We start from the raw sequence: 26,396 nt of genomic DNA on the forward strand, positions 1-26,396 counted from the left end.
ACTCATGAGTTCCATGTCTTGTCCTTTGTGGACCAGCCTTGCCATGTGTGATTTACATGAACAGCTTAGCAAAATTACAAGTGAATGCACAAAACCACAGGGAGTGCATCAGCAAGGGTCACTCTGCCAAGATTCCAGGCCCTGCCTGCTAGGTTATTGCATCATTTGTTTATAACATTGATTCTTTATTTCTTGTTTCTTGTTCCTGTTCCTGAATATTGTAACTAATTCAATTCCTCATGCGATACTTTAGCTTGTGTCTTAGTTCTTTCTGGCTGCTATAACAAAATACCATAAACGGGTGGCTTATAAACAATAGAAATTTATTTCGTATAGTTCTGGAGGCTGGGAAGTCCAAGATAAATGTACTAGCAAATTTAGTGTCTGGTGAGAGCTAGCTTCCTGGTTTATTGACTGCTCTCTTTCCCTGTGTCCTCACATAGCTGAAGAGGGCAGGGGCGCTCTCCGGGTCGTCTTTTATAAGGGCATTAAACCCACTCATGAGGGTTCTACCCTCATGGCTCAATCACCTCCCAAAAGCCCCACCTCCAAATACCATTGGGGGTTAGGTTTCAATATAAGATTTTTTTGGTGGGGGGGATCACAAACATTCAGTTGATAGCTTGGAATTCCATTCCTGGTGAAAACACCACATATATGTATTCCCTCTCTATGTATATACACACATACACACACACACACAAATCTGTAATCCAGTGTTTGTTCTAAAAAACATGCTCTTGTATGCTCCCAGTTAACCTAGCTCCAGTTTTTATATTTAACAGAATATTTTTTAAAAAATCAGCAGAGAAACAGTCAAAATTATATTTCCACTGCAATTGTAGACCCTTGCAGGATACAATTTTTATTTAATCTACACTCTCCTTTTCTGAGTTATCTTCATATAAATAAAACACACTTCAAACAGGGGGAGGGTTGCTTGAAAATTGCTCTGTATCAAATGTCTTTGAGCTGTGAGTAACTTCAACAAATGTTTTACTTCACTAAGTTCTCTCCTGACCCCAAAGTGCATGAGTGGGAATTGGGGAAAAAAAATATGAAGAATCCCAGCTTAATTAATTAAGAGACTATTTAAATTTCCAATATAAAGTATTAGGACACTTGTTATTTCCAAGAGTGTCACTAATACAAGACTCAAATATTTTGAAAGGTGATGCATGTTCAGCATGGTTGAAAGCCTTTCATTTTTCTACTATATTTCTGGTTTTATTTACAGTGTTGCTGCATACATTTTTGTTTCTTATGATTCTGTGCAGAAATGTTGAGCTTTCTTCCTAAGTCTCATTAAAGGTGCATCCTGGTTTCTGGATCATTGTGCACTGAGCTGTAGATCCCAGATTATTGTTGAATTGTGGATTGTCCTGTCACCTTTTCCCTTATTAATATTTACATAAAATGAAACCAAATGCTTGGGATTTTATGTTCAAATATACCTTTATTCTTCCTGTTTAATCTTGTTCCTCTCCATTGATAATAATGGAAGTTGCTTGGCCATATCAAACCCATAGCTTTGCAATTAACAATTCACACATGCCGTGTGTTGTTATTGAGCCCATATTTGTTTGTGTAATGTGTTTGCATGAATTAAAAACTGCAGGCCAAAAGTAGAAATGAAAAGGCATTGGAAAGTATTTGCATATGCAAGTGCAGTTCCTTCTGAAGACATCTATGAATTTATGCATGAAAATGTAGTCAGAGTCTGAGTGGATCTACTTTGATGGGTTCTAAAATTGAACTCAGGAAGTAAATAAGCACATATTTAAGGAGAGGAAGAACAGGAGATACAATCTGGCAGGCATCCTAGTCAATGTGAAACTTAGCCACTACAGAGAGGGTTAAAATAAATTTTACTCTCAGGAATAACAATAATTTTTAAATGTCATGCATTTCCCATTTTATTTTCTTATTCATGAAATCAAAGAGCAGGATCATCTCAGAACTTATTAGCCTAGAGGTACATTAGCAAGGATCATAGCAGGATCATCTCCTGTGGTATTCTTATTTAAAACCCAAGACACTGATCATAAAACAAACATGCTTCTCACATTCAAGCAAGTTTGGCAAACACAGTTGGATGACTCTCCAGATGCTCAGAGTGGAAAAGAATTGCCAGTTACTAAAAGTGGTGTGGGGCCAGGGTCAGACCCTGTCCAGTTCCCCTGCAAGTATCTGCAAGTCTCAAATGTGAGAATCTGCCAGATCCCAGCAGGAGAGAGATGCTAGGTGTTCCTATGAGAAGCTTATGGAAGTTCCCATCAAATTATACCTTCTTCGCTTGCTTTCAACACAGGATCAGCCTCTGCTCCTAAGAAGAGACAATGCAAATTACCTGTCTGGCCTCTATTATGCTGGATCCTCCTGGTGTGAAGGGAGAAAATTGCTGACCTTAGGTCTGTGGCCATTGGAGTAATTAGTAATTAGTAAATGACTAATTCTGCACTGAATAGCATCCTAGTGGTCTGAGAGTTAATGCACCTGACAAAAGTGACCAGTGGTCTAATCCCCGGTCAGACCCAGCCCCGGTCTAACCTGTGAAATAGATGCCACTTTGGATAATGAAGGTCAGCCAAGTGCCCAGGCAGATTGTATAAGCTTGTTCTTTGGGACCCTGAAGTTAGGGTGTAGAGCAGCGTGATACACAAGACATTCCCCCATGGCTTGCGAGCCTCAAGTTAGACTTGAACTCTGCTTTTGCATATTAATGTGCCTGTGACTCTGGTCTACATTTTGTGTTTCACTGGGATTAGTACACCATTTTCAGATGTATTAAACAAGAACAATGAGAACAACAAAAGAATAATGGCTAACATTCGTTGAGCACTTTCTATATGTCAGGTGTCAGTCTAAGCATTTTGCTGATATTAACCCAGGGGAACGTTCACAACAGTGTTGTGAGGTGGGTCCTATTTTTCCTCCCTTTTTGCTGGATAAGGAAACTGAGGCATGAAGAGGTTAAATAATTCATTCCAAGGTCACAAATATAGGAATTGGTGAAGACAAGTTTTAAATCCCAGAAGCTGGATTCAAGAGCTGTGTCTTGAACTTGAACTACTGTGTGTGATGCCCTCCCAAATAAATAAATAAACAAACAAAAACAAGCTCGTAAAGCCTAAGTCAAAGGCTGTGAAGTTCAGTTTGTAAACCTTTTTGGTATCAACACCTTTAAACATTTCTTACTGTAGGAACTACAGTTGCTACCTTGAATGTCCCCTGAGCACTGCCACCAGCACTGCTGATCTTGAGTCCCGTGCTCGCCCATTTGCCGCCATTCCCACAAGTGTCCCAAACTCCCCGTAAGCGTTCCTACCTACGGTAGCTCTCCACCAGCCACCACTGCAGGAGAAAGTTCCTGCTGTCAGAACGCGCGCCAGGCTGTCGGCATCAGTTCTTCGCCCTTCCCTCTAGTCATCACCTTTTACCGCAACCTCTCAACCTGGAACACTAGCCAAGAAGGGTGTTGCTATCTAAATGATATTGCTCAGGAAAGCAGAACCGACTGGTGTCTGTGCTAGGCAAGGCCCAGTGGGCCAGAGAATTCAGCCAGGCTTCTCATGCCTCAAAAAGCCCTTCTTTCTAGTTAGTAGTGCAAGTCTCTGGAGAGGGGGCCAAGATTGAATTCTTTCTCTGCTCCTCAGGCTGTCTCTTTGGGTCAAGGTTGAAGAAAGAATTGGGGGAAGATTGGATTTTTGAAAATACGCTTGCATCAGTTCCCTCAATCAGTTCTAGCACAGAAATAACTTTCACCAGCCCTTTGATGCACTTAAAAAGTACGTAAAGATGGACACACGTACACTTATTAGACTAGGTTTGATTTTGGTATTTCATAAACCAATTTTCACTCTTGTGATCTTTAAAATAATTGGGTCAATATATTTTACTCTGTGTAATCTGGCATAGCATAAATTTAACCTGTGTTGATGTGCTAGAAACTCATGAACCACTATAAGCTAAAATGTTAACTGTATTCATTCAATCAATGTATATAAGAATTGGTGAAATGCTTTGGAAACCTATGAGCATTTCTGCCTATACCAGTGTCTTAAAAAACTTATTTTTACACTGTACCCAAAGCAACAGTTAGAAAGATTCTATATTGAAAACCCCAGCCCTTTCCCTACAAAGAATTTTAGTGAAGTTCAAAAGTTTGTCAGGTCAGTATTTGGAAGGCTAAAAAGTACCTTGAGAAGATTGTTTTTAATTTATTTTCCCACCTCTAGGCAGGACTTCTTTTCATAACTCAACTGAGAATAACATGCTGCTTCTTATTCTTTGGTTGTGTTGTTGATTGATTGATTGATTGATTTTTTTAAGAAAAAGAGAATCTACAACTTTTCAGTGTAATATGATCCATTGTCTTCTTGCTGGCTAATTTGAATCCTTCTTGCTTCATTTGAGAGGCACATAGGAAAGCAGTTAAGAATGCAGACCCAAAGCTCAACTTTCTGTACCCCAGTACTGATGCGTTCCATCAGTGTGAGCTTGATCAAATTCCAGAACATAGAACCTCTGAATCTCATTTTCTCCCTCTGCAAAAGTTCCCACATTATAGTTATTGGGATAATGTTTTTATGATTATGCATTTATCATGGTATGGATGCTATCTTTCTTTTAATAAGTGCTGAATAGGTGCTAGTGGTTATCGTTATTGTCATTTTAAGTCCGTTGCCAGCAAAAGTGGTCATCATCAGCTCTCCACCTCTCCTAATATTGTGTGCAAGAGAATATTTTTCCCTTGGATTTTTTTCTTGTTTCTTGTTTCTTACGACTTGCAAAAATTCTGACATCTTCAAATCCAGAATTTTTCTTCCAGTTGTTGATAAAATGTGTTTGACTCCCTGTGCACCATACCCTTTGCTACCAAAGATGAACATAACGCACACATTATTTCCCTATTTTTAGAGAAAAAGGAAAGATACCATCTAACAACTGTCAGCTGATGCCAACACACTGTAAGAGTTTCTAGTCAAACAACTTTACAAGTAAACAAAGAAAAAAGATCAAAAAAAAATGCTCTAAGGTAGTGTCACCGGATATGGACTTTGTTTTAAAGATGTGCATTTTATGGCATAAAAATAAATGTGAATTTTAGGGCTGGGTTTAATTAAGGGAAGGTTTTATCCTTATAAAGTCTGGAGAAAATTAATCCATTCTCATCACTCTATAGGTAATAATTTGAAGTCCTTGCCACTTAGTGATTCAGTCTTCTCTGGATTTTCTTTGTTGTATTCACTGCCCTTCTGGTATTAAATCTATACTGTTCAAATTTTAATCTTTGTGCTTGCCCAATTATTGCCCTTTAAGTAATTACCTATTGTCAGTTCTGCATTCTACTTTTGATCTAACTTTCTCTGAATTGAATTTCTTTTTTTGCTCTTCTTCTGTGGTTCTTCTCCAGTTTCGCCCTTAGCCCTCCATTCTTTCTTTTCTGTGGCACTTTCTTTGTAACAGTCCAGTTCCTATAACTTCACATTCACTGTTCCTACTTTTCAAGACTTTTTCAGTTACAAGTGAAAGTAAGATAATATTCCGACTGAAACGAGCTTATGAAAAATACGTGATGCTTTGTCTTACATCACTGGAGAATCAAACAATGCATCTGGACCTACACGTACCATCTCTCATTTCTCATTTTCTGACTTGGCTTTATTCTTTGGAGAGAATCTATTTGAAGATGTCTGTTGATAATCCCACTCTCACATTCTCTGCCCTCCGTAACATTGTTGGAAAGGGTCAGATCCAGATAGGCTTCGCAGGGAACACATGCTGATGCCTCTATCATTCTGACTTTTCTTGGCCATGTCTTTGACTTAGGCCTTCTCTGTGCCTGGAGATGGCTTATGGTGAGTGCCTCCTAAACTGGATGGAATGAATTCCATATTGGAAAGAAAGGTTCTGGTATCAGAAATGGGTGAGGAATACTGACTGGCCTCATACAAGATGCTCGCAAACCTGCTGATACTCAAGTCTAACATAAATGGTATTTCCAAGCTCCATTTCTACTTTTCTAACTACTCCTGGAGTATGTCTTCTTAAATAGTCCAGTAGAAAACTTAATTGTCTTTTCCTCAAAATCTGTTTCCATTTTTATTTCCTAGCTTTTGGGAATTGGTATCACAACTCTTGCATTTTTGTCTTCCAAGAAGACTCTTTTTTCTTTATACTGATGTTCATCAAGTTATGATGGTTATTCTTTCTTAATTTATCTTTTGTCCAAGTTTCTCATTCCATGGGAAGCTTCCAACATTTCAAGACTGGACAACTACTTCACCATTCAAATTCCCTCCTTCCCTTAGTCCTTCCCCTGGCACTTTTTTTTTGGGGGGGGGGTATCATAGATAGTCTTGAATTTCTAAAACATTGCCCTATTTTTGCCCCTTCACTCAAATTAATCCAAATATATTTTGGGGAACCCATGAGGCAACTGTGTTAAGTTATGGTTTAGAGCAATGAATAAGGCAAACATAGTCTGTAACCACACAAAGCCTGGTGATCCTAAAAAGGAAAGATATAATAGACATGTAACTAGGTATGTCTGATAAACACCAAAAAGGGAAAATATTGTGTAATTCTGGAGAGGCATCTAACCCAGAATTGTGCATCAGGAATGTCAGAAATCATGACATCCTTTCATACACTTGAAGGACGAGGGGTTGGGTGATCAGATTGGCAAGAAGTTTTCAGGCAAAAGATGCAGAACGTGCAAAGGTTCAGAGATGACAAAGCTTAGTTCTAAGAATCTAAAAGAAGTTCAAGTTAGCTGAATGTGGAGTGGGGACAAATGAGCTAGAGTAGTAGGATGAAAGTGGGTCATGATGCTTTTTGAAGAGATAATGCTGGCTTGGGAGACAAGATGCTCAGTGAGGTAGGTTAGGAGAGTGTGTTTCATGGAGGCAAGGGAGCTTAGTAGTCTGACTTGGGATGATGGAGATGCTTGAAAAATGTTGTTAAGCCACAAAGATTGTTGTCCTTTTTAGGACTCTGTAAAAATGGAGGCAGATATATTGTTCTGGGACTCTTGGGCATTGGGAATTTTACCTTTCTGATGTTCAGTTTACTTAAAGAGCCAGGAAGGGTCAATGGTTGTAATTAAGCCCTTAAATGGAAGTGCATAGATTGTTAGTTCAGGTTCTCCTGGAGTGGTTACATACACCTGAGTATAAAAATGTAGCATTGTTACAAGAGTTTAGATTTTTTTTCCCCCTCAACCTTGTTAGGTTCCTGCCTACGTAGAGTAGCATCAGCAACAGAACACCTCCTATGGATCCATGGCAAGAAAAATGCAGAAAAAAGATTAAGTTTTATCTACCTCTTTTCTGAGACAACAGTACCTTATTCATTCTGTCATTGGCTCAATAAATCAGAGACTCAGCATGTGTGTGAGGGGTATGTTTTGTGTACAAGTGAATATGTATTGTATTCCTGCCAACTGGTAACTTGACTAGCAAATCTGAGGATGTTCAGAATGTGGGGTTAATACTTCCTGGCAACTGATGGGAGACGCAAGGTGAGGGAGAGAAGAAGATTCAAGGACTGAAGTTTCTGGTTATGGCACCTGTCTCAATGTTAGTGCTAGTCACTGGGGTTCGAAACAGAGGATGAGCTGGTTTGTGGATAAAGATAGGATGTGTAAGTGTGGACCTTTTGAGTTGGAGGCGCCCTTAGGCCATGCACATGTAGATATCTAATAGGCAGCTGAACGTACAGGCTCTGAAATTCTGCTGAGAGATCTGAGCTGGATAGAGATTTAGGAGTTGACAGCTAATAATTTCTTGGGACTCAGTGTGATCATCCAGGAAAAATGTACGAGGTAAAGAAATAAGAAGCTCACATGGGAACACAGGTAATCAATGGACAGGAAAAGGAAGAAGAAAATCCTGCAAAGAGAGTAGGAAAAAAAAAAAAACCATACAAAAAAACTTCCTTTACACGTTCTACTCAGTCCTACCTTCACTGTGTATTCTAGACATAAGTAAATCAGACAGGACTAGTTTTATTTCCCACTCCCCTACTCAGAGGTGACCTCCTTTTTATCCCCTAAATCAGAGGTCACAAAGTTAATGCACACAGGCATACTCAGCCCCTACATACGTTTAGTCTGGCTTACAGATTGCTTTAGAAATGTTGAATCGAGTGCCTGTGGCCAGTCCATTCCCATTCCAGTTTGCCACAGGCCACATCTCTTGCCTTTTGCCTTCTCCCAGTTCTCTCTTCAGTCACTGACTTTCTCTACTCGGCCCCCGAAGTCTATAGCAATAGCCGGAAGAGCATGTACTTTCCTTTGCCCATTTCTTCTTTGTAGAATACATATCTGCCTATTCCAAATCCTTTCTTCCCACAAGGCTTAACGTATGAACCACCTCTTTGGTGAAACCTCTGCCTTCTGAACTCAGGTGGCCCTTCATGAGCTGCTATTGTGACCATTAACCTCGGTCTGAGTGACTCAGCATACAGGGCCTGTGGATTCAGACTCCCGCGAAAAGGGAGATAAGCGAAGTGCTCTGCAGTGACTCATGGTTGCGACTCCAAGAGAATTTATTCTTATTAGCGGCTTGTTTCCTGTTCCAAGAAGAAGAATTTAAAGCACGGCTCAGAAAAGGAACTTAGAACACGTGGGCTGTGTGTCTGTCCAGCGTGACAGTATCACATCCCACACTATGAAATGCCAACTTGCAAGAGTTTTCTCCAGCACACTCTGACATTCATACGTTGCACTAACATTTGCTTTCTGGGAGTATTGGTGACCCACTCTGAGCTTTTCTATGCTGGTGCCACAGTTTGCAGTTGTGCCTCTGTAGGGACCTACTGTGTCATATGTGTAGGAGGCCTTTGGTGCAATGGGATCTGTGACAGGATATAATTCTGACCGGGAGCTTTAGAGAAACTGCTGTGAGAGATGGAGTAATTGCCAATGTCGGGCTCACCATGCCTTACGGTGTGGGTCCAGGAGGGGTGCCGCCCCACCCACTGATGAATCATCGCACTGATATTATCAAAGGAGACATTACATTTTCAGTGTCATGTTTTAGGTTTATAATTTAATTTTCAGCTCTAGCAATTCCAGAAGCATCCCCATGGATGTATGAAGAGGAGGGGACTAGTATGTACCCGAAATGAATTCATGTTCATTTCTTGAGCACCTTAATTGGCATGCATATCTCCCAAGCCCTCTCTCCCTGCTGCAGCCAAACTCCCTTGCACCAAGTTACTCAATATTCCTCCCGCACTGATTGCTTTCCTTTTCCCTCAACCTCAAGTCAGATCTACTTTAGCAATAAATCTCTGCTGGGAGCGATTAGAACAAATACTGAGTGTGTGCAAAGATATTAAAAATAAATGCAACACAGACTTATTTAATAATGTCCACCAGTCTTTTATAATATTTGGAATATTTTCCCCAAGTTACTATGAGCATTATCTTTAATGTATTTTCTCCAAGATAGAAAGATCTTTTTGGGAATAAAACAACAACAACAACAACAAAAAGAAGCAGAGAAAATCAGATGGGCTCCGTTGTATTCTCAGCTGAATCTGTTATTCTCCCTCCTTTTCAGGTCTTTTTCTTTAGCCAGAGCCACAAAATGTGAAGCTTCTCTTTGTTCAACCTGATTTATGAATAGTAGGCATTGGGCAGTTGCTGTCCCAGTGGGATGCATTTTATTTTAAAAATAGTTTGAAGCACTTCCTTTTAAATCCCCCCACGTCTGCTGCCACCTTGGCTGTATAATGCGTGCTTCTCAGTTCGTCCTTGTACAGGTAAAGTCCGCTTCGTGTGTGGGAATTAAAGCACTGAATTTATCTGTAGCGCTTTGAACCAAAATGTGGAATTTATTTAGAGAGTAATTCCAGTGGATTAAATATGTTTCTATGGATCTGTTTGCTGGAACATTGAGAGAAGGGAAAAATATTACTTTAATGTTCTAACAAAAAAAAAAAAAAAGAAGAAGAAGAAGAAAAAGTCTAGTCAACTGCAGGGTGAATATCTGTAGCCCAAACAAATTCCTCTCAACGTGACTGCCAATCCAGGTGACACTATCAACTTTAAAAAGACCTCGGTTCATCTGGCAGCCTTGGGTTCAAATTCTTCTTAGTTCACAACAACAATTCAGTGAATGCTCACACTCCGACCCCCATTTGTATGTGTTGCAAAAGCCTGGCCTGGACATGACCCACTTCACACTTTCTGCTTCACAAACCCAGAGGTTGAGCAGCAGGGAGGCTACAGCAAGGTGCTGAGCAGTGAGGGGACAGCGAAGGTGGCCGCAGCCCCATGCCATTTCTGTCTCCAGACCGGTGGCAACTCATTAGACTCTTCTGGGGAGTTTTGAAAAGACCCCATGCCCAAACCCTGCCCAGGACTAGTTAAATCTGAATCATTGGGAGGTTGGACTAAGGCATCAATATTTTTATATAAACATCTTGAAGGATTGAGTGTCACTGGATGAACTCTATGGAATATAACTTTGGTAACTGATAGCCTTTCAAACATTCAGGGCCTCATGCTTAGGACGGTGACTTGGAATCTCACTTTTCATGCAAAAGCCCATAATTCTGGTTTCAATAGAGCTTCCTAATTCCTAGAGGGCTTTGCTTAATAAATGCCATGTTGCTGGGAGCTCATTATATAGTATTTCCAAACCAATAATGAGCAGCCATTTGCTTGCATATTAGATGTTGCAAGTCCTTGGTTGTCAGGGTCTACCTCTTTGTTCTGAGTCCGAGGAAGCAAGTGGACTGATTCTTCTAGCACTCCTACTTCTTATCTTACATTCTGCTAAACATTAAATGTGAGGATTTAATGTGAGCATCTGGCTTGGAATATAGCACGTAATCAATTAATTATATCCATTGATCTAACATCTTCAACATCAAAGCAGCAATGATGAATTGAAACCTATTGTTGGAAGAAACACAATCAAATTATGTTTATTTTGAAAGATGAAGCCAGGGAGGAAAGATAGTGTTAATAGTAAGTCCCTGCTTGCTTTTCACTGTGAATGTTTATGAAGTCTAGGGATAGTTCAAGTCAGGGCAAAAAGTCCAACATTCACAGGAGAAGGCAGGTAAGCTCAAGGAATGAAACAAGCTGGGTTTTCAGCTATGTGTCAGGGATGGGGACTGTCCCGATTTGGATTATGTAGGTCCAGGCAGTGCCTCTCGGCTCTGGCAGTTTGGCGCCTTTGGGGAATTCAAGTCTAGTTTTCTAGATCTCACAACTTCAAGAAAATGAGAAATCTGGATTTTTTTTTCCATAAAATCCTCAGGTTTTAAATGTTGCTGTAATGTACTCTTGGAGCTCTTTAAGTAAGCTCTGCACAACATGCCGGCCTCTTTTCCTGCCCTGGAATTTTCTGACAATAAGGTGCTAAATGCCCTTGAGGATGAGGACAATCAAGTGTAAGCCATCCCAGAATCAGCACCTGTGGGGCCACCTTGACCAATGGGTTCAGAAGCTCCTCTCCTTCATCCTGAGAAGTATAGCCTAAGGCTCCTTGGAAGGTCCCAGCACCATCATTGCTAGGTTCCCACAGCAGTGGCCAACTCTATCACTCATCCTTATATTGGCTCTTCTCCTGTCCTGTTTTTCACCCTGTCCCTCTCTCCTGCTCTTCTGAGTCACTTCCCAAATAAAGTACTTATTCACAAGAATTCTTCTCAGCCTCTGCTTTTGGGGCATGGTGGATCAAGGCCTTTGGCAGCTAAATCATTTGGAGATACACCGTGTAGGCCAAAAGAAGACTGTCCCATCTGGGAGACGTAGCTCCCAAAGATGCCAGCATAGGACTTCTTAGTTGGGAATTGATTGATTGAAAAGGAAGGCCCTGAGCTTGTGTTCCAGATATGGCCTGGTATTTACTAAATTTTAGAATGTTTGTGGTTTGTTTTTTATTTTGTTTTACATAAGAAACATTATGATTTCTGTTTGGTTGGTTAGTTTTTTTTTTTTTAATGGTAAACTTTTAATTTTAGAATAGTTTTAGATTTATATGAAAGTTGCAAAAATATAGAGAGAGTTCCCTGGTTGGTCGTCTTTGTTGTTGCTTTTAGTACATGTGCAATTTCTCACTACATGCCTAGGAAACGTGGTAGTGCTTTTTCCCCTTAGAAAGCCATCACATCAGATCTCCGTGCAGAAAAGCAAGCTGTAAATATACCCTGTGAGTTCCTTGAGGATGAAGACAGTGCCTCATTCATCTTTCCATCCCCCTTAGTACCAGCTATAGTGCCATTCACAGAGACATTTAATAAATGTTTGTTGAACAGAGATTCTCATCATACATTAGAATTTGGAGAGATCGCATCTGGTCCCAAAGCTCTCCCCCATCCTCCCTTACGCCCCCTCCGCCTCCCCCCTAGGGCATGTTTGCCCTGTGTTATTTCAGTTTGGCCACAGTAGATTGGGAAGGACCATGGGAAGGCACAGTTTGTTACTCAAAGCTGACTCTGCCAGACCCCCTGCTCTCCGCATGATCAAGTGATCTTTGTTGCCAGACAAAGCCAGAGCTGCCTCTTGGCCGCCCCCAGTACCATGCGAGCTTTCTAGGACATGCCTGTGCGCTGCATGTCGGAATGTATTTTTAGCCAAACCCTGAGTGAAAGGCAACGTGCATTTTGGTTTTTTTTTTATATCCTCTAAGCACACATCTTACTTGTGTTCTGGGTGACTAACAAAAACAGTAATAATAACACATGCTGTAATTTCAGCCTCAGATTTCAGAGACCTTCGGGAGGTCTTTCATTAACCCTTTTGAGGAAACTCAAATGGCTTGATCTCAAAGTTGTAAGAGATAGAATTAGTATCTGTGCAAACAACTTACTTTTTGTTCAACCTCAGTTTACATCTCGGGAGAATGATTTGTCATAGAATGTTTAATTCTGAAGCAACTTAATACTGTAAGCTACTTGCTTTTGGTCTTTAACAGAATTAGAAGGATTCAGCATGCTGTGGCAGGGACTCAGCACATTTTGTAAAGGGGCTGAGGCAAGGATGAAATGAACAGAAGGAATCTTCTTTCACAGAGGTTTTGTTTGTTTGTTTAATGATAATACTTCCCATTGCATAATTTGAAGTGGCACGTGCTCAAACCGAAATACAGAGATCATGATCATCGGAACTAAGAGGACAGTGGAAACTATTTGAGGATTTTCAGCTGGAGAGCAGTAGAATATCATTACGGCACAAAGAAGTCGCTGACTTCTCAGTGGGGAAACAAATCCTAAGGTGGAGTGTAAGCAGGAAGAACAGGTACAAGCCATCCAGGATTACTTTAAGGGGAAACAGCATCCCAAGTCCTAGAGGCTGGTTCAAGTGTGTCTGACAGAAATTTGTGAAGTCTCTGAGTTCATCTATACATGGAAGGCAATAAGCTCACTCGTTGTACTGAATTTGCTAAGAGTTACAGAGATGAGCAGTGGATGTTTTGTGGATCACGAAGAAAGCACATTTCAATCAGATCATGGCCCTTATCCCTAAGTCTCACTTTCCGGATCAGAACAGTGCGTCCAGTCCTTTTTTGCTTTATCTTAAACCGTATATCCTCCACTAGCTTCCACCCCTTGCCACTTCCCTTGGAAGGCATGGTGAATATTGACTTCTTGTTCCTCAGTCATCCTTAGTGGACAGTGATTCATTCCTTAGCTTTTTAAAGGTGGTTTAATTTAGGTAAGTCACAGTCCTTTTTTTCTTAAGAGGGAAGAATCTTTTTTTTTTTTTTTTAAGATAAAAACCCTCTGTCATACACAAACATACCCATCCTTGGTTGTATGGAATATCATAGCTTCTCATTCACAGATAGCTTTCACAGATGGGTGCAGGGAAGCCAGCTAAGCTACGTGTTGAGGAAACAAAGCAAAGAAGTGGATAGGAGTTCATCTTGAAAATCACCCATTTATGGGACTTATTTAGCCCCCGGGCAAGTTATTCTGAGAACTCTGTCTTTTTTGAAGCTTTTTATCACCTTCATCTATTTCTGCAATTCTCTATCACTCTAATGATCGCCTTCTCTTGTCTAACACAGAGGCAAAAGAGGAGTAACAGTAATGTTAATAGCTTAAGTTACTGAGGTTCATACCTTAGTATGTGTGCCTCATACCTATGAGGTTCATAAACAAAAATCATCACCATGCTTAAGGGGAACCAAGGTTTTGAGAGGTTAGTTACCCTACCCAAGGGTAGGCAACTTGTACAGAAGTGGTGGAAAGAAAATCAAACCTAAGCAATCTACCTGTAGTGCTGCTGTTTGCAGGTGCTAAGAACCGTTTGTTGATTGACTATATAACAACCATTCTTACCTCAACACTTGCTGGAGGGAAGAAGTCAAATATTGAGATGGTCTGAACAGACAGGCTGTTGAAGAGCAGAGTATCATTACAGCTATTAAGACAATGCAGAGGGTTATTTTGGTGCACAGATCTGAGCAGCCAGATGGAAATCATAGTTCAACCTTAGTGTTGTCAGACAGCAGAGGCTGTGGGCAAAGGGGAAGGCATGGGTGAGTGATTTTTGACTGTTTATCTCGAATGTGTGTGGCCAGTGTCACTCCCATCTCTGATGGCTGTGATTTATTCTATTATACTGTCAGGATTAAAACACCTTAGCAGAAGAAAAATAAAGGGAGGGATACAAATACTGTGTCATTGATGTGACAGATGCTATTTCTCTGGAAACCATAGATGATGAGGGTATGGTAACTCTCCCAAAAGTACTGGGAACATAGAATATCAGAACCACACAGACCCTCAGGGCCGATCTATTTCAAACCACTCACTCGACAAATAAGGAAACTGAGGCCTAGAGAGCTTCTGAGGTGGCCAAGGTCACATAGAGCTTCTAAGTTTAGAGCTGGGATTCTAATTCAGAATTCATCCAGCTAAACCACCTGCTGGTCAGGTTCCTTGTTCTCTCCCCTAAATTCATGGGGTTGAGTTTACATTGACTAAGGAATCTGTTTATATTTAACAAGTGTGGAGCAGGAGACATGGGAGGGGAAACTCTGTCCTTTGCCTCTCCAGTGTTCATGTGTGAATCATTTAAACATCAAAACCATGGTCTTTAGCTGTCCTCACTTGTGTGTGTGTGTGTGTGTGTGTGTGTGTGTGTGTGTGTGTGTGTGTACCATCTCCTTTCCTTTCTCTGAAACCAGAGGAGATAGGTCTCCCCTCCTCACCCCTGTTAAGTGATGGGCTGGACCATTCTCTGACTGCTACAGCCTCCAGCTCCTTGAGGTGTCCTCACCCATCTTTACCTCAGGTTCGTTATCCCTGTGTCTCTCTCCTGCTGTTTCCTGTGTGAATAAATGGGGTGAATCAGAGCAAGTCAGAGTTCCAGCCTGCCGAGAAAGCCACCTCCTGCCTCCCGCTTCACTTGTTCCCTTGCGCACATTTCCAGCAACTCAGCAATTCAGGACACAGAATTTGAAGTAGGGAGACATGGCTTCAAGCCTGTGCTGGACCGTGATGAGCCACGTGATGCTGGGCAGGTCTTGGGCAAGACTCCCTGGGGCAGATGTGTTCCTCTCTACATTCAGTGTCCTAAGACCTACTCCAAAGGTTTACGTGTGGGGTGAAGTTTATTAATGATGAAATACTCTGTAAGCAGCATTTGTTATCACCAAATTGTTGAGGTGGGTGAAAGGCCTATGACAGATTTCTTTGTCAACTCCACAACTCTACTTCAAAATCCCATGTGCTCAAACACATTCATGTGTTCACAGCAACCTCCTGGGTATGGTCCAGCCCAGGAGACTGAGCCCAGGAGCCCCCGAAACCATGAGATCTCTCAGGTACCAGAGGGAGCTGTGTCCTCTCACCTCCCAGCCCACCAGAGCTGTTCTCTGTCCACCCAGGGCCAGTGTCTTCCCCTCTGAATTCCAGTCACCGCTTGGTGGTGAGGCAGCATTTCATGTGGCCCAAATCTCACAAAGTCCCACTTACCAATCCGCCATCAAGCTCTGCCTATAGTGTTCCTTTTCTAAGAGAGAAATCTGCCATGGAGGCTTAAAGTTGAGATCACAGTGTTCCTAGTTTCTAACATGGGGGCAGACACACAAAAGTAAAACCAAGGGAGACCACTGTGGAGGTGAGAGCAGGGGCAGCGACAGTGGGGATGTTCCTGCTTAGACAGAGTTCACACTCAGCTCAGACCAACCTAACTGCTCAATACTTTTACCTTTAGAATTGCCTAGAGTTCTAAATGATCTAATTTTGTAGGGGCTTGAATCTTTATCTGTATGGGGGGAGGTTTACATTTAAAAATCACTTTTCTGAGAGAATGTTCCTGTCTCCCCTAATAAGTCTCCTACATTGTGTCCCTTACCTGAGGCAGGTAAGCTTGCTATGGATGTAGTGCCACACAGGAAAACAGGAAAAACAAGGACCGCCACTCTCCCTCTTTCCGATAGCAGGATAGAAGCAATCTCTTCCAAAGCTCGAACCAGCTTTGGATGAATGAACATCTCTAAACAGCTTGAAAGCCTCAAACACTGTTCGCTTTATTCTCACCTGCATGCAAACCTTAGGACTGTGGAAAGGATTCAGGACCTCAAACCCTGTCTAAGGACTTTAAACCATGGGGGATCACTCAGTCAATCATCAAACACTTACCTATGGCTGGCTTTGTCCCCGGTTTTGTTTAAGAGCTAGAAATACAGACATGGAAAAGGTACAGTCCATGCTCTAAGGAAACCCACAAGCTAATGTGAGGGCAATAAAGAGAGTATAATGCTAATACCACACAGAAACTACCATGGCAAACAGAAGCACTGAGTATTATGGGAGCAGAAGGGAAGGCTTCCCGGAGACCACTGTAGGTAGAGATTCTACGCTATGAGTCAGGGTTGAGTTTGCTAAAGGTTTCCTAAGATCCATTTAGGTTTGTTCTACCGTGAACTAGATTACTAAAGTAGACAGAGAAAATAGCATCCCGATATTTAAATATATGATTACCCTTTCTTTATGAGTACTTAGCTGAAAGTGTCTTAGGATGAATACTAAAGTGCCTATCTGTGAATGTACACCATATTGGAAACAGATTTACTGTCCCAAAGTGTAATGCTTACTCAGCCATCTGATGAGTTCTGAGCACTGAACAGTTTGAGAGGGATGCATAGAGCTGTTTTATTACAAGATGCTGTTATGAGTTATAGCAGCTTTCCTTATGCTATACGGCTGTCGCCAAACAAGTTACATGAATATAAGCAGTTTTATTTGCAATTTTTTGCTTACATTTTCTTAGCATATTCGGATTATGGCTTCTCACAGCCCGACTCATGCTCCTGTAGCAGCCCCAGTATATTACTTTATTCAGAGCCAAAAGGACCCTTTAAAAATATTTGTAGAAAGTCCTCCTTAGAGAATGCGGTGTTTGTGTATCTAGATGCTATCACCTGGCACTTGCTTAAAAAAAAAAGAAAAAGAAGCCTTTTCACTCTTGCATACATGTATTTATTTCAGAGTAACCTTAATAAACACATTAATTAGACTTTCATTTGATGCAATTGCAGTGACCCCTGAGTAGGAGGTTTTGTGTTTTAGGAAAGAAAGAAATAGCATTCTGAATTTCATTTGATCAGGACTGAACCATAAACAACTAAAAAAAGAAAGAATGAAGTTCATATGAGAGATGGACACCAGGCTTGGTTGTTACATACAAATTATAGGCTGGAAAATTAGTGTTGTTGATTCCCCTTGAATGTGTGAAAGTAAATCAGAGAAATTGATGACATTAATAAAAATGATAATAACAGTAAATTAGTTTATACTAAATGTAAATAATTGTTTCGCTGGGACCTGAATGAACCTTAGACAGTGAAGGACTTAGTTTAAACCCCATTTATTCTTATTTTATTAAGTATCCTTTTCATTAAATTAATTGCATTATTAATAATTAAAGTATTTAACATACAATGCTCAGTACTAGAGTCTGTCTTCATTTCGCTATATTTTTAGAAAATAGTGAGTTCATTAGTGCCTGGTTTGGCTCAGCATTTGGGGGACCCTGGATGTTTGAATGTGGCAGCATAACCAAGCTTCATGGAGAAGAGGAGTAGGGCTCAGGCTGCTGCTTGGGGTTTTGGATAATTTGTGAGTCAGTCTTTGAGAGTCTTTTTAAATTACTTGGATTGCATTTCTTTTCTGATTATAAAAACAATGCATATCCATTGTAAAGAATTTGAGGATGACAAATATATAAAGAAGAAAATTAAAACAACCGATGATCTTACCCCTCATTAGCAATTGCTATTATCATTTTGGTATGTTTATTTTCTAGCCTTTTAGCTGCTTGTGCACATATGTAACATATTTTCAAAATTGGAAGTATATGACCTTTTAGTACTCTGCTCTTTTTACTTATTGTGTCCTGAATTTTTTTTTTCTTGAAATATTCTTCTGGAATAAGATTTCTTCAACAACTGTGTGTCATTGCCATGTGGCTATATCCATGCTCTTCCTTCCACTTAATCTTTTTATTCCAGTGGAATTTTAGTTTTTACATGCTTTTTGTAACTAGAATGCTTCAGTGATCATTCTACATAAATCTTTGTGCATGTTACTAACTTGCTCAATATAAATTTGTGAGTATTTTAAATTATGCTTATGTAGAGAGAAAAAAATAACAAGTAAGCTGGACTTTAGTATAAATCTAAATGTTTAGGGCGTGCATCAAAAATCAAAAATGCTTCATAAGGGGCGCCTGGGTGTCTCAGTCAATTAAGCAACCGACTCTTGTTTTCGGCTCAGCTCATGATCTCGGAGTCCTGGGACTGAGCCCTGTGCAGTGGACTCCATGCTCAGCAGGCAGTCTGCTCAAGGATTGTCTCTGTCCGTCTCCTTCTGCTCCTACGCCCCTGCTTATGCACGTGCTTGCATATGCACGTGAGCGCACTTGCGCTCGCTCTCTCTCTCAAATAAATAAATCTTAAAAAAATACTTCTTAAAACAAAATAAAATTCTCCTTACAAATCATATCCCAGTATCATAATCTATAATGTATCATTTTGTTGTACTGATATTTTGTTAAGCCAATTTTAAATTTTATGAATGTAGGGATCCTATGTCTTATTTTTCTAAGGCCCAAGTAAAGGGAGTTATAAAAGGCCAAATGACTACCCCTGAAACTTCAGGTTTTTTTGCAATGGCATTATAATTATTAAATCCTATAGTATTTGGAATTGTAGCATTATTATACTTTTAATTTTTTCAATTGACCATACACATATATAGTGATATACATATGCAAAGTGCATAAATATACACATATTATATATGCATGCTTGATAAATCACATAGAACATATTACATATATTAAACACATTAAAATTTATAGATTTGTAAATTTGTAAGTACATAAATAAATTTATATATTTATGTTCATGACTATACACAAAAATTGTATGTACTAAATATGTGTTAAATTACTTAAAGAGTTTGTGCACAGAGTTAAGTGATTTGATTGGGTCTGATTGTGGTATATTTTAATCAAATGACCATTAGAACAAGGAACAATAAATACTGTAGGCTGTGTAGTAATTGGGTATACTATTAGTCTCCATTTACCTTAACTGTAAAGCATTGCTTAGATTTATCTCAAAAGGAACTCTTGCATCTCGGTCCCAAACACACAAATGCCCAGAACAGAAAAGATGGAGTCAAGAGACAAAGGCAAGACTTGCTGGATTTTTCTGTCTCATTTTGAATGTGTCTGTGGGCAGCTTTCCACCTATACAACAAATCATCCCTAGGGAGGGCAGTGTCATGATACGAGAAGGGAACAAAAAATGAAATGATGTCTGATTCCCATGGGAAAAATAGGTCTTATGTGAAAATTAATCTCAGTGTGTTACAACGTTTGCTACATAAACCTGAACAAAAGAAAAAAAAAAAAACTTGCACGAGATGCTTTTTCCCGTGGAAGCTATCTTTCATAACCATCTCTAGTTTTGGGTGACAGTGCCAAGGTGATACAGGATAAAGCGTGACATTCTTGGAGGGGCCCAGCAGCTGAGCAGTGAGCATCTACACTGCTGGACAGGACCCTGGCAAGAGGACAACACTGTCCTCCTGAAGCCTTGACCCGAACTTGGACTCTGACGCTAATTTACTTTGTCACCTTGACATGTCACTTACCCTCTTTAAGCCTCACTTTTCTCTTAAAATGAGGCCAAGGAAGGCATGAATGATCTATCAGACCCCTCTCAGATCACTCTATCTCTGCTTCTGTGTGGACTCAGTCCCGGCTCTTCTGTTTACTTGCTAGATCTTTGGCTATGTCTGCTCATATTTAATTTCACATTACTAATACCATAGGTTGTGAAATCTGCTGAGTGAGAACTAATGGTGAATGCCATTTGGAGTAAAGAACCTCCTCCAGACTTACCCTGAAGGGAGTGTCCTTTCTTCTCCACCCACTTCCCCCCCTATTGTCATTTTCATGCTCACCAAGATCCTCTACCAGATTATGTCATCCCCAATTTTTGATCCAAGTGGGTTATGTTTACAAATACCGAGAGACTTTCGGTATTACCTTAGAGTGGCAAATGGCGTTGTAAAGACGTGGAGCATTTTAGAAAAAATTATATGGATATTAATTATACATAGGAGGACTCAAAACTCTCTTTCTTTAGGTTTTTACTTCTTGCACTCCTGAGGAATTGGATGTTTTTTCTCCTATTATGCTTATCAGTAAATTCTTAATTTTGTTAAAGAAAAAAAAAAAATCCAGGGCAAGTGCTTACATTATCACCATCATCTGCTCGAAGCCTGAATTTCATTAAGTAGATTGTTAATAAAATGAGGAATGATATATCACAACTGCAATGCTGTGTCTCCCAAAGTTAATGAAGAGTTATAATTTTCTAGACGACAAATTAAAAGGCTGTTAAAATGGTTGGTAAGACTGTCAACGGATTTAGCAACATTCCAATTAAAATAGGGCATTAAAGAGAATTAAAATCTTGAATTTGGAGAAATGAGAAAATATGTTTAATATGTGATTTAATATATTTAGGAGCCCTGGAATCTTTACATAAGATGAGATAGATATCGTCTTAAAGATGACATGACACAGTTAACAAAAAGTGGGACATCACCATCTAATACAATTTCCTGGGCTTGGTCCATAATTTGCGTGCCTCAAACATGAAAATTATATTTTTAATTGTAGAAATAATATTAGAACAATAATAATACTGTAACACATGAAATTATTTTAGTACATAAATTATTATTAGATACATATTACATGCATAATATTAATATATATATTAATGATATAGACATCTTTATGACACCCATTCATAACAAATCAAGTTTTTATTTTCTTCATTTCATTTTAGCTCCTATCTCAACCATCTGGATACATTTTTACATAGAATAGTTACACTTTTACATCCTTTTATTCTTCAGTTATCCTTCAGACTTATATACCCTCAGTGATTTTCTTTTTAATCAACAAATACCACACATTGGACTAATATATGAAATTTTACTTAACCATTCCTTGCATAGTAAGTAATTAGATCACTGCCATTTTTTTTTTTTACTAAAATAAATAAGATTCACTAAACAAGTATACAGACATTTAGAGTAAGTTTCTAGAAATAGGATTAATGAGTGAAAGAGAATGAACACTTCTGAGCCTCTTGAAACAGCAAACTTCTCTCAAATGGCTTTTATCATTTTACACTACTACCCATAATTTAGATCCAGTTGTAATTCAACGACAAGCTGGACAGCATTAGATGGCATCATGATTTTACAATTTTTGCAAAGTTAATAGGTAAGATGGTACCATATGGTTGTTAACTTATTTTTAACCAATCTGCCCCAAGATTTCCACAGGTAATTAGAGAACATGGCCATTTTTCTCCATTAATTTGGCTTTCTATGTCTTATTCTTTAACAAGTGGTAATATGTAGGGTGACCTGCATATGATGCCATAATTTTTCATTGGCAGATTTTTGAGATATTCACAGAATTGAGATTAAGTTTAGCTCAAATGTAGGTACTCATGGAGTGAATAGTTCTCTGTTGGCAGGAATATTTAATGGACTAAGGCAGGGATGCCTGGGTAGCGCAGTCAGTTAAGAATCTGACTCTTGGTTTCGGCTCAGGTCTGATCTCAGGGTTGTGAGATTGAGCCCTGTGTGGAGCCCTGCATGGAGCCCCGCTTTCGGGCTCCATGCTCAGCATGGAGTTTGCTTGGGTTTTTCTCTCTCTCTCCCTCTGCCCCTCCACCCTGCACTCATGCCCTCTCTCTTTCTCTCTCTAAAAAATTAAAAGAAAAAAAGACTAATGCAAAAAGTGTTAGAGAACTATTACAAAAGTCAATAACAGGCATAGTGGGGATGATGTTTTTTCAAGTGATACTAAACTTAAAAATTGACCCTTCATTGATAGAGGGAGGTGGGTGGGGGATGGGCTAAATGGGTGATGGACATTAAGGAGGGCACTTGTTATGATGAGCACTGGGTGTTGTATGTAAGTGATGAATCACTGAATTCTACTCCTGAAACCAATATTACACTGTATGTTAACTAGAATTTAAATAAAAATTTGAAGAAAAAAATCGACCCTTCCTATTAGTATTTCAGAAGCTCTACAATCCCACCTGTTCCCAAGCAAAGAGGAGGGAAAAACAAAGAAGAGCAAAGAGGCTGACAAACAGAGGACGTAGCTGAAGTGGGCAGACCATCCCTGGTTACATGCCTACCTACTCTGTAAAAACTAAAAGCTGCACTAACCCGCTTGGCACTCACTCCCTATTTCCCTTTATCCTGCTTCATGCTTTATATTCTAATGTGTGCTTAGTCTATATACATAGGAATGTAAACTCCATAAGGGCACAGTTTGGGGGGGGGTTGTTTGTTTTTGTTTTTATCTTTTTTTAAAAAAAGATTGTGTTTATTTATTACAGGGAAAGAGATATTAGGGGGAGGAGCAGAGGGAGAGAGAAAAGCAGACTCTGCGCTGAGTGTGGAGCCTGGGAGCCTGACAGGACCCTGAGATCATGACCTGAGGTGAAGCTGAGAGTCAGATGCTTAACTGACTGAGCCCCCCAGGCGCCCCTTGTTTTTATCTCTTAATCACTATGTACCCTTAGGACCTGATAGAACAATGCCTGTCCTCTAATGCATGCTTCGTAACTATTTGCTGAGTGAAGGAATGAACAAATGAATTGTGGAAAATCACAGATGGAGAAACTGCCCAAACTCTAGTTGTCATATCAAATCTGATACAAACACATGACCATTCCAGTATCGAGTCGTATATAAGGAGATGCAGTTTGGGGACCATGACATTCTGCAGAAAGTGATGCAGGTTAATGGCAACCAGTGAAACTGAAGATAAGATGGATCCTGTAGCTTCCTCTAAGTGTCCCTTCATTTCTTTCTGAGAAGGGATCAGAGGCAGATTGGAGAAGCTCACTGTATATGATTTTCAGTTAGGTGTGGATATACATATGTTATGTATATGTCTAGGAATGCCTAGCCACAAGTACGTATCTACACACATACATGTACTCACACGTATGTGTGTTCTGGAGTGTATTGCTCAAGTGAACTTCAGTAAATCCTGGGGGGTGGGGGTGGTATCAGGTTGAGTGAAGTTAGTTAATCCCAACTAATATTTTCCTATCTTTTAAAAGTTTTTTAAAGAATTTTTTGAGATATTACAATGAAGAGAAGCATGGAACAAGTGAATTTCAATTAATAATTGCAGTCAGAGTTCTGATGCTCATGCTGTGTAGGCCAGAGGTAAAGCATCCTTATAAATAGTCACGCTTTTTTTTTATTTTATTATGTTATGTTAATCACCATACATTACATTAGTTTTTTTAATTCTTTTTTCTTTTTTTTATTATGTTATATCACCATACATTACATCATTAGTTTTTGATGTAGTGTTCCATGATTCATTGTTTGCGTATAACACCCAGTGCTCCATGCAGAACGTGCCCTCTTTAATACCCGTCACCAGGCTAACCCATCCCCCCACCCCCCTCCCCTCTAGAACGCTCAGTTTGTTTCTCAGAGTCCATCGTCTCTCATGGTTCATCTCCCCCTCCGATGTCCCCCCCTTCATTTTTCCCCTCCTGCTATCTTCTTCTTTTTTTTTTTTTAACATATAATGTATTATTTGTTTCAGAGGTACAGGTCTGTGATTCAACAGTCTTACACAATTCACAGTGCTCACCATAGCACATACCCTCCCCAGTGTCTATCACCCAGCCACCCCATCCCTCCCACCCCGATGTAGTGTTCCATGATTCATTGTTTGCTTGCGTATAATACCCAGTGCTCCATTCTGAGAGTGCTGCAAAAAAAAAAAAAAAAAAAAAAAATATATATATATATATATATATATATATATATATATATATAAAATAAAGAGTGTCCTGTGGTGATACCCCCCTTCCTCTGCACACCCCGTATTATCAATGTGTTATTATCAATGTGTTCTTATAGCTGTTTTCTCATCATCCATCGGTTACTTTTTAGGCTATTTTTTCCCATTATGTCGATGACTTGGGGTACCGTTAATCCTTGACCTTCATCCCATCTCCAAACCCCCTGACCCAGTAGATTTCCCTAACTTAAACGGCATGGTCATCAATGGCAGAAAATCTCCTTCCCCTTAGCAGTCCATAATATAACCAGAAAGGATCCTTTCCATAGGCTCATGATTCTTCTTATCCAGGGAATGGCCCTTGGTATTTTGCCTTTAAAATCAGTTGATTTTATTTTCATATTTGATTCTTACTCATATTTTAAAAGTTTCTTTTTTCCTACTAGGCTAAATCAGCAGTAAACTCTCTCTGTGGTCATTCTATATCTCAGCTCTTCTTTTATCCTCCCATAGTATTGAGAGTAAAAATGCTGGAAGAGACCAGTGAAAGATCAACTCATCAACCCTACTATTAATCACAAAGTGAATTCAGCTCTTTCACCATCTATGCTTCTACCAGGAAATAGATCCCTGAGCGTCTGTCCATTATTCCTTTTGTGTGTTGTGCTGAACGGAAATTCTCCATACCTCCGTTTCTGTGACTCTGCTGTCAAGGGCAATCTCTTAGGCACTGCCTGTCATTGTGATTATTGCCAATATCACTGAATTAAGGTAATCAGGCCACATTCATTGCATGCACTTTGAGCAGAAGCTGAAACCACAGGTAAAATTGAAATGCCCAGTAATGGCCATTTCAGTGTCAGTTTCCTGTTCTTTCCTAAAGTGCATTTGCTTTTGCTTTTCCTTCTTGCCTGCTGAGATCATTGTGTGGGTGTGAGCGTCTGAGGGCTCAGGTTGATAAGTTGCAAAGGGAAAGGGGGGAAAAAAGGCCACACAGCTTGAATAAATAAATACATAAAAATATATGGTACTCTAGCATGCCCTACTGCCATGTCTCCATCACTACACAAGGATGTCCTCACATATTAACTTCAGCATCAGAATTCTGAAGGCAGGGAAGCAAAAGTAGCAGCTGTGGGAGCTCCCTAAAGTGGAGCCGGGCATGACATTCTGAATTCTGAAATTGCAAACCCACAGTTCAGTAGGTTGCAGCAACATAGAATGCAGATGGCGTGTTCCTTTGGATGTCAGTGTAGTTCTACAGTATATATAAACGGCTCTGGTTCTCTCCTGTTAGCTCTGTCACTGCCTTTTAACACCAACATGTCAGGAAAGCCATGTTGCAGTGACAATCATATGTTGGTAATGGGGCTCAGAGGAGACTACCTTGGGAAAGTTTGAAATTAACCATTTCAGGATGGAAGACTCTTAAATATGTTACGTGTTAGAGAAATAAACAAATGCTTTACTACATACCTTAGGTGGCTCTAATAACATGGATTCACTTAAGGTATGTCATGGAATTGAAGAATAGATGAAGTAGTTCATTATTTTCCCTTCTTAAATACAAACGTGTGTGTGTTTTTCCCACAGCATGAATAAAATGAGATAACTGCACCTTAAAACCACCTCAGTGATTAAACCATCTTCTTTTCATCTGTATAATAGAGTCAGAGTAAATATAAGGCTGTAATTAACTTTAAGGCCTCTGCTGATATATTGTAAGAATAGGGCCTAACTACTTTTCCAATGGCAGCTGAGCCAAAAAGATTTCTATTTAGAAATTATGTGTAGAGGCATCTCATTTCAAGAAACATTCGCCTTCTCTCCCCACACAGCCTCACTAGCCAGTTGAGAGAATTAGGTCCCTGTTTGTGATATTCCATGTTCTCCTGAGTGTCCCCAACTTATCAACTGCTTTGTGACTCAAATCTAACAAGTGGGACCTGTACATGTGAGACTTATTTAGAAAGTGATTTTTTTTTTTTAAATTGTAAACTACATTTTTGAGACTGTCAGCCTAGACTGACTG

The 26,396-nt window shown here is 39.8% G+C and overlaps 1 protein-coding gene across 12 annotated transcripts in view; it reads left to right on the plus strand.

Moving 5' to 3' along the window:
• Positions 1–26,396, plus strand: part of TENM2 (teneurin transmembrane protein 2) — a 1,202,741-nt gene that overhangs the window by 283,927 nt on the left and 892,418 nt on the right. The window lies entirely within an intron of this gene.

Source organism: Halichoerus grypus, chromosome 2 (assembly GCF_964656455.1).
Source record: "Halichoerus grypus chromosome 2, mHalGry1.hap1.1, whole genome shotgun sequence".
NCBI classification, from domain to species: Eukaryota; Metazoa; Chordata; class Mammalia; order Carnivora; family Phocidae; genus Halichoerus; species Halichoerus grypus.